The sequence below is a fragment of the Rattus norvegicus genome, chromosome 18, assembly GCF_021556685.1.
Source record: "Rattus norvegicus strain SHRSP/BbbUtx chromosome 18, alternate assembly SHRSP_T2T, whole genome shotgun sequence".
Classification (NCBI taxonomy): Eukaryota; Metazoa; Chordata; class Mammalia; order Rodentia; family Muridae; genus Rattus; species Rattus norvegicus.
Genome location: NC_141551.1, coordinates 53774792 through 53787573, shown reverse-complemented (window position 1 = coordinate 53787573; position 12782 = coordinate 53774792).

Sequence of the window (12782 nt, the reverse complement as noted above, 5' to 3'; positions counted from 1 at the left end):
CTGATGACCTCATCAAGGCACTGGTCATGTGAGTGGCACACATTGGATCCTAGTATTCAACTAAATAGCACCAAGTCGGCCCAGGTCATACCATGAGGAGAAATAAAATATTGCCCACCTCACCCTTCCCACATCTCTGAGACACAGAATCATGAAGAAATAAAAGTGTTGACATTTAAGCCACTAAATTTGTGTGTGATTCTTTAGATTAAAAAAAGAGATAATTGACACTCTTTGTACTCGGAATAAGTCTCAGTTAGGATGTAGTTATGATAGAATTAGATTAAGATTTAGATTTAGATATTTATAAATTAGATTTATGAACTTAAATTTGCTTTTTTTTCTGAAAGCAGGCAAATGCATCTGCTTATACACATCTTCATTAAAATCTGAGGACATTTCTGAAAAATAACTGTAATCAAAGTCTGAGGCAGTTAAATGTCCATAGGATGCAGAGCATAAGCATCGGTGTATAGCATTTGCTGCAGAGCGTAGCACCGACACCTCGGCCATATCAGCACGTGTGGGAGAGCATGAGAGCATTGCAGACAAAGGAGCAGCTGCATCTCTTAGGAGTGGAGACTGTAACAGAGGCTGCATCAGCTCTGCCCCTGTGATTGGCTTAAGACTCCACAAAAAGATGAGAGATCAGGGCAGGAAATTCACAAGATCATCACATGGGAGTGGGTGGAGTCAACTCCCAGGAACACTGAACCTTAGAGGAAATGTGTCAGATAGCTGAGACCGTGCAAGATGGTGGGATCTGTCAAAACTTAGTTAGATTTCTTTTTCTTAAGCCAGATTCTCTTCATTTGTGAACGTTTAGGATTCTTCTATAGAACAATTTGAAAATTCCCATTGCATACTCTTAAGTACAGCCAGTGTGGCTATGACCACACGACTCAGCCATTAAGACATAGATAGTGACTCAGAATCAGTCACTTTATTCCAACACACACAACAGCATATCAATTACCACAAACCCAAGATTCGGTTCAACAGTTGCAAGGCAGTGAAAATGTTCGACAAAATATTGTTTTTCTGGAAACTGGTTGAGTTGTCTTTCGATGAAGACGAGCCCATCTAAAAACTGTTCACCAGGCAACAAGGCAATAACAGATTGGACCAGAAATGTAGAAAGATTATGCAGCTCATCCTTCAAGAATCTCTTAAAGGTTTTGTTGTTCTTTAAAGAAGCCACAAAGGGATCTTATATTGCAGGGGAAAATGTCTCTGGTATATTTAGGGAATGGACACCCAAGACAAGCTTCTCTCCCCTGGCTTTGTTCTGGGAGCCTTTGAAAGTCCTGTGCTGCTGACCCTATTGCAGACAGGCTTTGATTCTGGCCAACAATAGCCTACCTTACTTACATAGGAATTTTATTTCTCTAACTTTGATGGTGGTGCTGAAAAAAAATGAGATTCACAACTTCAAAGTTTTCACTTCCCTTCTGGTCCTTTGTTTTAATTCTGTTTGCTGGCATACATAACTGGGTTCCTCACAAGTGAGCTTTTAAGTGTCAGAGTACATCCACGACAATAGCCTCATCTCTCATTAACCTGAGGCTGAAATCTGAGTTCCTGCTAAGAGTCATTTAGAAACCAAGATCTCTCCATCATGTGGTTCAACTGTCTCCAAGACTCACTGGTATTTCACCAGGAGCCAGGCAAACCAATGTGGAGATGGGCTATAGGACATGGAGCAGAAGATTTTAAAGACTAGGCCTGACAGAGCAGTACATAGATCTTTGCCCATAATGCATGAGGCAAACCAAAGTACAAAGAACACTGGGATACATACTCCCACTGGAGTGGGAGTGAAGGAGCACCTAACTGCCTCATCCACTAGGCTTTACTGCCTGTCTTCTTTTCTACACAAATCAATACATTTATCTTGGGTTCTAAAAGGATAATCAAGAGTAAACATGGAAAGAGTTACCACAAGGAATCAGGACTAAATTGAGCTTATCCCTGAATGGGCTTTCATATCTTGAATCACAGTTACCAAGGAACAAGATATATTATTGAAGCAAAGTTTAGAGCAGCGACTCAAGGAATGGTCAGAGCTTGACCAACATGTGGCCCATATATATACAGCCACCAAAACTAGATAAGATTGATGAAGCTAGAAAATGCATGCTGAAAGGGACCAGATATAGCTATTTCCTGAGAGACACATCCAGAGCATGTCCAATACAGAGGTCAATGCTAGCAGCAAACCACCGAACTGAGAATAGGACCCCCTTGAGGGGAATTAGAGGAAGGATTGAAAGAGTTGAAGGAGGGGTTGGGGGTTTAGCTCAGTGGTAGAGCGCTTGCCTAGCAAGCGCAAGGCCCTGGGTTCGGTCCTCAGCTCCGGGGAAAAAAAAGAGTTGAAGGAGTTTGCAACCCCATAAAAACAACAATGCCAAGCAATCAGAGCTTCTACGGACTAAACCACTACCGAAAGACTATATACATGGACTGACCCAGGGCTCCAGCTGCATATGTAACAGTGAATAGTCTTGTTGGGGCATCAGTGGAAGGGGAAGCCCTTGGTCCTGCCAAGGTTGGACCCCCAGTGCAGGGGAATATGGGGGGGATAAGGGAGAGGGCAATAAGGGGGATGTATAGAGGGGAATACCCATATGGGGGAGCGGGAGGGGAAGGGATTAGGACTTGTGGACAGGAAACCATGAAGGGTAATATGTTTGAAATGTAAATAAAGAAATATATATAACAAAAAAATTAAAATAAAATGTATTAGTGAAGTACACAGAAGAAGTTGCTCTATCTGGTATGGTATAAGTGAGAACTATTATGTCATATATTATATGTTATATATTAATGTATTAACTCTATAATAAAGATAAGAGATGTTCATGAACTGCAACCTTTTAAAAACTAGAGTGATTGAAAGTAAATTTCATTATTAATTATTGATACTCAACTGAAGACTCGTCATTTTTGACTTCTGTATTTTTTAAATGTATTGTGTTTGAGTGTTTTGCATGTGTGTGAGTATGTATGCAGTCTTGTGCTTTGGTATGGGGGAGTGAGGAGAGGTCAGAGGGACTTGCGGGATCCAATTCTTTCCTTCTCCATGTCCTGGAGATGAAACTTGGAGCATCAGGCATGGCAGAAAGTGCCTTAACCATTGAACCATCTCATAGGCCTTTTTCTGATATTTTTTAAAATGATAGCCAGAAGGTTTTACTAATACCAAAGTAGGTACAGATTACAGAAACTTAACCCATATTCGCCGTGTACTCCAGGGTATGGTATGAAAACCAAATGTGACATGAATGAAGTAGAATGATCACTCATTAAAAATCCAGATAATGTATTCCATGGAAGTTTATTCTATGGAAAACCAACCTCAGAAAGCATAGATTGTGGCTCTAAAAACATTCTTCCTAATTTAAAAGTCAAAATGACCAAATCCAATTTATATAACGTATTCAAAATAGTTAATTTGAAATGTTGAGCTAAAAAAATTCTTTAGCTGTTCCAAGGGAACATAACGTTCTTCGACTGTAATCCAGAAAACATTGAACTGTGACAGAAATATCTTGGTTAGTTTTTCTGGTGTTTTAGATTAATATCCAGAATTAAGGGATTATATGTCATGGCTTTAATGGATTAGTTTATAAAACACTCCTTCTGTGGTCACTTTAGGAGAAACATAATCTGCCTTTCTTTCTGTTTTCTTTGAATGATCTCGTGGGATAAAAAGAAAATGATGTCTTCTTAGCCACGTTTAAAAACTCATTTTCCAGTCCTCCGGACCTAACGCTCCTTTCCATTTCTTCATCTGATCATGGGCCAAGACTATCCAGGCATGTTTTAGAGTCGAAGGACTCAATGGGTGGTTCTGACAGTTTGGCTTTTTGGAACAGTTAGCATCGCTGGTGGGATAATAATTTATTTAAGCAGAGTGTCTGAGGAGCAAATTGGAAAGACCTGAGAAGCAGAGCTGAGTGCAAGCAAGACTGTGTAGAAGGTGAGGGTTACAGTCAGCATTCCTGAGTGCTTTGTGCTCAGCAGTCTCTTTAAGTCTCCGGTGCAAGGCTCTCCTTGTGTGCACTACACACCGGACTTCCCTTCCCCTCTTCTATCATCCCCTCTTCATCTCAAGTGATATATATATATAAGACAGAGTTAATGATCTTCAGTGATATGTTGCATACATTAAGACCTCAATGTATTATTCCTTCTGTATACTGGAATATTTTAACAGACCTATGAGATATGAAAAGGTTCTATTTCTCTTCTTGTAGCCAAGAGACCTCTTAATGCAAAGGATTGTCTGATAGCTTTCAAGTAGGATCTGTACTCGTGTGTGATTTGTACGTTTCATTTCCTCCTTAATGTTAAGTGAGATGTGTTTGTAGTTTTACAGAGTAAAAGACACACATCTATGAGAAGAGACAGGACTCATAAAAGGAAAAGAATAGTATAGCCTTTCGGCTTTTCATTTTGGATGCGTGACGTAATATCCTGACAGAGGTGAAGGAGGCTCTACCTATCCTGGTCTTGATGAAGCAGAAATAACAAACTCATCCACGATTAAGGAAGTGGAGCTTATTAGTAAACAGTAATATGCCATATTTAAAATACAGAACTGGATTGATGGTTCATCAGTTAAGAATGCATGTTGCTCTTCCAGAGAACCTAATTTGGTTCCCAACACCCATGACAAAAGGCTCACAAACACCTCTGTGAAAAAATGCAAAATCCACTCTGGCCTCCACAGACAGTGGTATACATATATCACACATGTAAGCAGAAAGACACAGACACAGACACACACACACACACACACACACACACACACACACACACACACACACCACATGCACACAATTAAAAATAAATATTTAAATAGAATCATGTATAAAGTAAATACATTATGAAGTCATAGTATTTTAATCGTCTTCCTTATTGTTTAATCACTTTAATTTTGCTATTACATAAATACTATTCCTATTATCAAGAAATAACCTTTTCAGCATGATTAGTATGTTTCTAAGACGATAAATATGGCAGTATGCTAACAGGACCATTTCCAAGTGACAAGTATTGATATTGACATCCAGAGGTGTTATTAAGCAGGTTTATAAGAATGGCTTACAAGGCATGGTCCACGTAGTCCAACAATAGCTGTCTCATGATGGAAAGACTGAAAACCCAGTATATGAGGCTGGATTCCTCAGCCGACCTAATATGGTCTAGAGTCCTGGGGAAGTCCAAGAGAGATAGTGGTCTTCAGGATACGATGGAATTCTGAAGAGGTAGACTAGTGAAGGAATGACTCCAGGGCAGGAGAGATAAAGTTGCTAGTGAAAATGAGGGTAAGCAGGTAAGAACCAAAGCCATTCTTTTCCATGTGCTTTTATGTGAACTGGCATGGAAGATTTAGATTTATAGATTTAGGTTGGGTCTTCTGCCATCAATTGATCCAATCCAAAAAAAAAAAATCCTCCATAGGAGTGCCTAGCTGCCTGGGTTTTAGTTGATTAAAGAGGTTGTCAACTTCACTTGAGGCATGCCTCTGAATAGTGATTCTTGACCTACTACTCTCTGTTTCCTGGCTATCGTGCCATAAGCAGCCTCAATCTTCTGCTCCTACCACTGTGATATTCTAACTCATCTCAGACCTAAGGCAATGGATACAGATGACGTTGGACAGGAATCTATAAAAACTTGAGCCAAAACGACTGTTTCTTTTTAAAGTTATTCCGCTTATGTATTGGTCACAGTGACAAAATGTGCTGCCATATTGCACTTTTCATTTATGTAATACCCTTTCTCTGTGGGATCTATTTAACGGCAGATCTGTTGTGACTGTGTTGTGTCTTTGAGTTACAGTGACATTTCGAATGCCTTCTTTAAAGAATAGTGCCTCACAGCAAGTAAATCCTTTGGCCTGTACTGGCTTTTATTGCAATTCCATGGCATTATCGTATGACAAAAATATATGATAATTCTACAAATATATCCTTTATATTTACTTTTTCTGTGACAAGTTAGATTTTTTTAAAATAAAATTTTGTTCCAAATAATTTAGGACACATTGTTATAGAACACATCAAGACTACTATATAAGCACACTTTCAATGGCCACATATTGGATTATGTACCCTTGCTCAGACAAGTTGTTCTTTATAAGAATAGAGTATTTATTAGAAAATATTAGAATTCGGATTAATCTTCATGTTTTTAGGTCTAAGGTCAGTTGCCCCCCAGAAAGCAATAACAAGATAATAGTAATGCGATATCTTCAACAAAGTAATATGTGTGTCCCCTCCCTCCTTTGAACTTCTAGTAATGGACCCAAGGAACCAAATTATCTTTAATATGAGAGTCATTCGGGGATTTCTGGCAACCTCTTAAAAAAATCTCAATAAATGATTCACAAGCTGAGGATGCCACAGTCACTTCTGCCTCAGCAAGTTAGAAAGAGGTTCTGAGGGCCTAAAGTTTCTTTAAGAGCATACTTCAGATAACAAGCATCTTTAGTATTCTCTTCTCGTTTCAGCCACAAATTGGGGTGAACCACCGGGTTGGGAAGAATCCTTTAGTCAAACTGAACATTATGATTTGTTCATTTGAGGAATATTTATTGCAAGCCTACAACCTACAAAGTGCTCTTCTCAGGTAAAGCAACAAACCAAACAAATTTGAAACCCTGGCCTCGTGGAAATTACAATCTCCTCACCCTGCCTTCATCCCACGTAAGTTGGTTGGTCAGGGAAGCACACAGTTTTTGTTGTGTATCCCCTTCTGTACCCTCCTGTTTCGTAGCCTCTTTTGGATATCAACCTGACCCGGTGTCTTGCTTTCTTTCTGTTGTGATAAGATACTCTGACAAAGTAACTTAAGGGAGAAGGAGCTCACAGGTCAAGACTAGAGCTAGCCCTGCCTATGGTAGGGCTGTCAAGGCTACAGCATCTGCCATTCACAATCAGAAATAGCAGTGAATGCCCAGTGAAGCTTAGCTTCTGTTCTCTACTTAGATAGTTCAGCCCCAGTCAAGAACTAATGCCACTCAACCATAGTGGGCAGGACTTTCCACCTTACTTCATGCAATCAAGAAAACCCCTCACAGGCATGACCATGATCATAGGCCTGCCTTCCAAGTGATTCTAGATGTTGTCAGGTTGATAGTTCACACAAACCATCATACCAATCAACCCAGTTTTCCAAAACAACATGACTTTTCCAGCAGAAGGCATACTAGGATCAAAAAAAAAAAAGGAAAATTCCAGTCTCACAAATCAGTAACACAAACAGAAAAACAGAAGGTTGCTCATGTCCAATATGAGAAACTCAAAGAAGCACAAGGATGCTAAGCTATAATTTGAGATAGAGGTCTGAGGTTCTGCATTAGGCAATTGATAACTCTAAGTTAACAAGTGACTGGACATATCAAGGCGAGGTAACATCCTGGTTTACATTAATGTCCCAATCTATTTTTCAATCATCATCTCCTTGATGTAAAGATTCATAGTATCAATTAATAGGCAATACTGATAATTAGATGTAATGCTGTAATTATAAACGTCCTCTTCTGGACATCAGCTGGCATAAGCGAAATCTTGAAGGAAAGCCATTGAAAAGCTATGTTCTGGCCAGCCATGGTAGCACACACATTTAATCCTAGCACCTGGGAGGCAGACAAAGGCAGATTTCTAGGAGTTCAAGGTTAGCTTGGTCTACATAGTAAGGTTCAGGCCAGCTAGGGCTTCATAGGATGACCCTGTCTCTAAAATGAAAACAAGACAAAGAACACGAAAGTATCTTCAAGTGGGAGGGTCAGTCAGTCATATTTCTTAATGCTCACATAAAGAATTAGACAGGTAGAACCTGATTTTTGGTCACTACAAAATGAAAAGTTTCCAAGACAGCAGTTGAACAATAACCCTGTTTGAACTTTTAACATAATTATAATTATGAGGGCACTCAGTGTCTGCTTAGTTTCTGGTTAATATTTTTGGTTTGATCTTAGTCTGTTAGTGTCCATTCCTACCCTGTACACAGTAGGTTTTGTTATCATAAGGATCCTTCCCTAGACAGAACTGTGTGCACAAATGCAGACCTGAGCTCATTTGTTTGCTAATTTTTCACAGACTGCAAATATGCTTTTCAGAATTCCCTCTCTTGTATAAATCCTTACTAAGCATATTTACTCCATCTGGAATTATGTGTGACAATCTTTGCAAGTTTACACAGCCATGGATTAAACCACTGTTTTGAGAAACACGTCCAGAGAGTTTCAAGAAGATGTCTCATTCATACATATATACATATAAGACCTTCTTCTCTGACCACAAAGGCTGTCAGTAAGATAAGGACAAAGAGATGAAATGATCCAAGGAATATGACCTCTATTACAAGTAGGAAGATTATCCCTATAGCATCAAAATTTCCCCTAACTTTATTTACAGTCCTCTAGCTTCATGTACAATTTACTGTCATCTACAAGTAATCCTGAAAGGTCATGGAGAGATAATTTGAGTCAACTCTTGTTGTTTCTATATCTTTAAGTATAAGGACTTATCCAAAGTCAAGAGTTATATAATGAGTGCCAAGATTTTTTTCATCATCATCGAATCACTTGCTATCAATTGAATTTATGTATGCTAAACATTAACTTCTTAATCTTCAGGGGATAAGCAACTTGAACTTGCTTATAGAGCCCTCATGAATTCCTTGGTGAGGGCTTCTGAGAAGTCCATTGCTTGAGAGCCTCATACTGCAGTGGTGATGCTGTCTCTGTATGTAGCCACTTAGAAAAGTATTGAACACCCACAAAATTGGAACTGGGCATTGACCATCTTCTCACTTATTTGGCATGTCTACTGAGTGCCTCCTAGCCCTTGTCTCTTCATAAGGAGACTTCATTGATGCATAGATTATAAGTAACACTTCTTACTGCTCACAGAACTTGAGGTTAGATGTTCAAGACCAAGGTATTTTGGGGGGATCTGGGGCTGGAAAGGAAGGACAGGCTTCTAGATTTGTAGAGGTAACTTTTTCATGGTATACCCACATGACAGAAAAGGCAATATAAGGGCTGGGCTATAGTTCAGTTCGAGAATGTTTACCTAACATGTATAATAATACTATTGTGTTGAAGAGGAAGAGAGAGACAGAGAGTAACAAAGACAGAGACAGAGAAGGACAGGAAGAGACAGAGAGATAGAGAAGACAGACACACACACATACAGAGAGAGATAAAGGGGATAGAGGAGGCACACGGACACAGGTATGGAAGATTGGGATGAGGAAGTGATCTAGGTTTGGAAAAGGAGGGAAGAATGAGAAGGGAAGGGCCAGGCAGAAGGAAGGTCTTCGGAGTCTCTCTTACACAAATTCAGATTCCATTTATTTGGGCTCTGCCTTCATGACCCAACCACCTCCAGAGGCTCTTCTCCCACCTCGCCCCCAAACAGCATTCAAACTGATTCTCAAGTTTCATCGCAGGTCTTCGGTACAGGGGTAGCCGGCAGATGTTCCCTTTAGCCACATAGTTGACCTAGAATAGCAGAAAAGACGGTTTTTATGGAGCATGCCATCTGATGGAGAAGACGGACATTAGGATAAATGTCAAGTATGTAACATTAGAATGGGCAGCAGTAAGGAATCCGAAGGGGAAAACAAAAGAGGCTATAAAGAGAGCAGCAATGCTGCCTCCGGGGACAGTGCCGAGGTGAAGGTCAAGTGGTGGCTTCTAGCAGTGACATTCCCTCTGAAACCTTAAAGACAGATGCTTTTCCGAAATAGACACAGATAAGAATGATCCAGGCAGGAGTGCTGTAAGGGAGGTGATGGGGGATATGAGGCTAGAGGAGGAGAAGCTCACTGGCCCTTAAGGGGACATGTGGAAGATGCCGAAGTTTTCCTAACTACCAATATGGAGGGTTTTCAGTAAAGAGTCACACAGCCACGATACACTCTTCTCACACTGGACCTAGTGATTTTCACCAAACAAAAAGTTGTATCATTTACTTTTCTTTGGATATAACGATATTGCAGGCACCCTAATTATACTTGAGCAAATCAAAATACAGGCCCCCACTCTCTGTGTTCTAGGACTCATGACTCAAATACCAGATCTAAAATGCCCAGTCTGGATAAAGCGATAAGGAAAGTTCCTCTTTGTCTCGTTTTATAAGATTCATTTCACAATGCCACGTGGCATCTTATTAACACCATTTGTTTGAGCTATCATTGTTTTCTTCAAAAACCAAAAACAGTTCCATACACAAATATCCCAAGTTTTATAATTGCACTGTCAAATTTTCCAAAGGACACCTCTACCTGTTGTCTATTCAAACACGCCAGTGTGCACAACAACAAAAATTGTCGAGTAACCATGACCACCATGATTCATAAAAAGCAGAAATCCCCAGAGAACATTCTTACGATCTGGCCTCTCACTCCTACTGTGCTCACTACAGCGTCAAGAAGACAGAAGTGATAAATGACTTAGCATGACCCAATACCAATAAAACTCTGTCTGCATGGGCTTTGTCCAAGGCAGTTAAAAATTCTGAGGAGGAAAAAATAGACCAGTGGCAGAGATCCTAGAAAACTCAAATATTTTGGGAAAGTTTTTGGAAGATCTACAATCAGAATAACATCTAAAAGGAATAAAGTAGGTTAGATTAGAGAGGGAAGTAAAATATGTGAAGAAAGTCAATGTGATTGGCATACCAGAACGAATTTTTTAAAAAAATAAATAAATAGGAGGCTGGGGAAATTATCCTGGTGACTGAACAGATGGGGTTGACTCACAAAAACATGCAATTGTTACTAACTAGTCTGAACTTACAGGTCAGTTCTCATACGCTAGAGAATCTTTACTTAATTCCCCCAATTCATCTCTCTTTTTGCTCTGTTTTCTACCCAGGGCTGCTGACTTGCCTGGACGACATCAATGGGCTTCTGTGTACTCTGACATCCAGTGTGTTGGGCTAGCAGGAAGTGAGTGGGCAGACAAAGAACACAGATGAGCATCCTGTGTCCCGTAACAGATGGTCAGTTTTTCACACTGGGGGATACTTTTTGAGACATTCCTTCCCTCTAGGCTCCGGGGTTGGCTTCTTCGTGTTGTTCATTCAACTTGTAGATTGTTGAGAGATTGTTTCTGCCAGCTCTGGTTTTCTGAATTATCTCTGCAATTCAGCAACACACACATACACACACACACACACACACACACACACACACACACAGCATACACACACATACACAAACATACACACACATACACACACACACATACGCACACACACACACACTCATACTCATACACCCCCACACCTCCCCCCACACACATACACACACACAGCACACACACATACACACACACATAAACACACAAACACTCATACACCCCCACAACACCCCCACACACACATACACACACATACACACACACACTCCTTTCACACACTTCTTTAGCTAGTCTCTTTAATAAGTAAAATATCCTGAAATTAGTCTAATTTCACACCTGTTCCCTTTGAGACTTTACCTGCTAGCTATAAATAATCTTTCGTTTGACAGATTATTTCTGTCAAATCTACTTCCGAACTTTCAGGTATTCATATGTGGACCTTGTAGCGAAAGCAATCTGAGAAACTAGTATTTATTCTCATGCCACAACACTGCTCAGAAATGTCTTTGGGCCATATATGGCCAGTGTGCCATGGCATGTGGTGTCCGGTGTCCTTGTAATGTGTGCGGTGTCCTTGGTCTAAACGTCCTATTCTAATCTGTACTCTGGTTATACTGTATAACTCTAAGGCACATGTGGGAGACCTGGCTAGATGAAGGTATTTTCACTACACAGGCAAACTGATGTCCGTACAAATAGCTTCAGACTTGTGCGTTTAACATGAAGTTGAAGGGACCATGGACCTTCCAGAAGCTCCATCGTGTAGTTCAGTGGCACCTTTTATCATCTGTAACTGCACGACCCTCAATGAATGTCTTGAATGTGTTTTTGTCTGTTCTTAAAAATAATGTTGCTCTTACAATTGCTAGATGTGAGTGGTCTGGTCTCACATTCTACAACTTTTAATCTGTCTGTCTCTGTCTCTCTCTTCTTTCCTGCCCCATTTCGTGTGTGTGTGTGTGTGTGTGTGTGTGTGTGTGTGTGTGTGTGTGTGTGTGCGTGTTTGAGTATGGCATAAGCACATGAAAGCACACATGTGGAAGTCAGCAGACACCCTCACATATTTGTCCTTACTTTCCACTTTGTTCAAGAAAAGGATTTCCTTTTCACTGAACAACTGACACTCAAGCATCTAAGAATTGCCTTTTCTCCATGTTCTATCTAGCCTTTGGAGGGATGAGATCACACACACACACACACACTCAGGCACACACACTCACACACACACACACACACACACACATACACACACACATGCGAACTCAGGCACACACACACACTACATGGATTCTAGAGATATGAAGTCAGATCCTCATGATTTCACAGCAAATGGTTTTCTCATTGAACTGTATTGTCAATCCTCATTCATTTTGAAAAATGCATTATTTTAATGAATGGTTGGAAAATTTCACATGTGAATACAGTGCACTTTGGTCATTCACCACCCCATTACTCCAATTGTTCCCAGTACGTACAGCCCCACTCCCCTTCCAGGCTTCAGGGTATCATTTAAGATTGTTTGTTTTATTAAAGACAGAGTCCAGTTTGTGCCGTCTATATACAAGTAGGTACAGAGTCATTCACAGGATCACGGTTGGCCTCTAGGGGCTGCACCTTT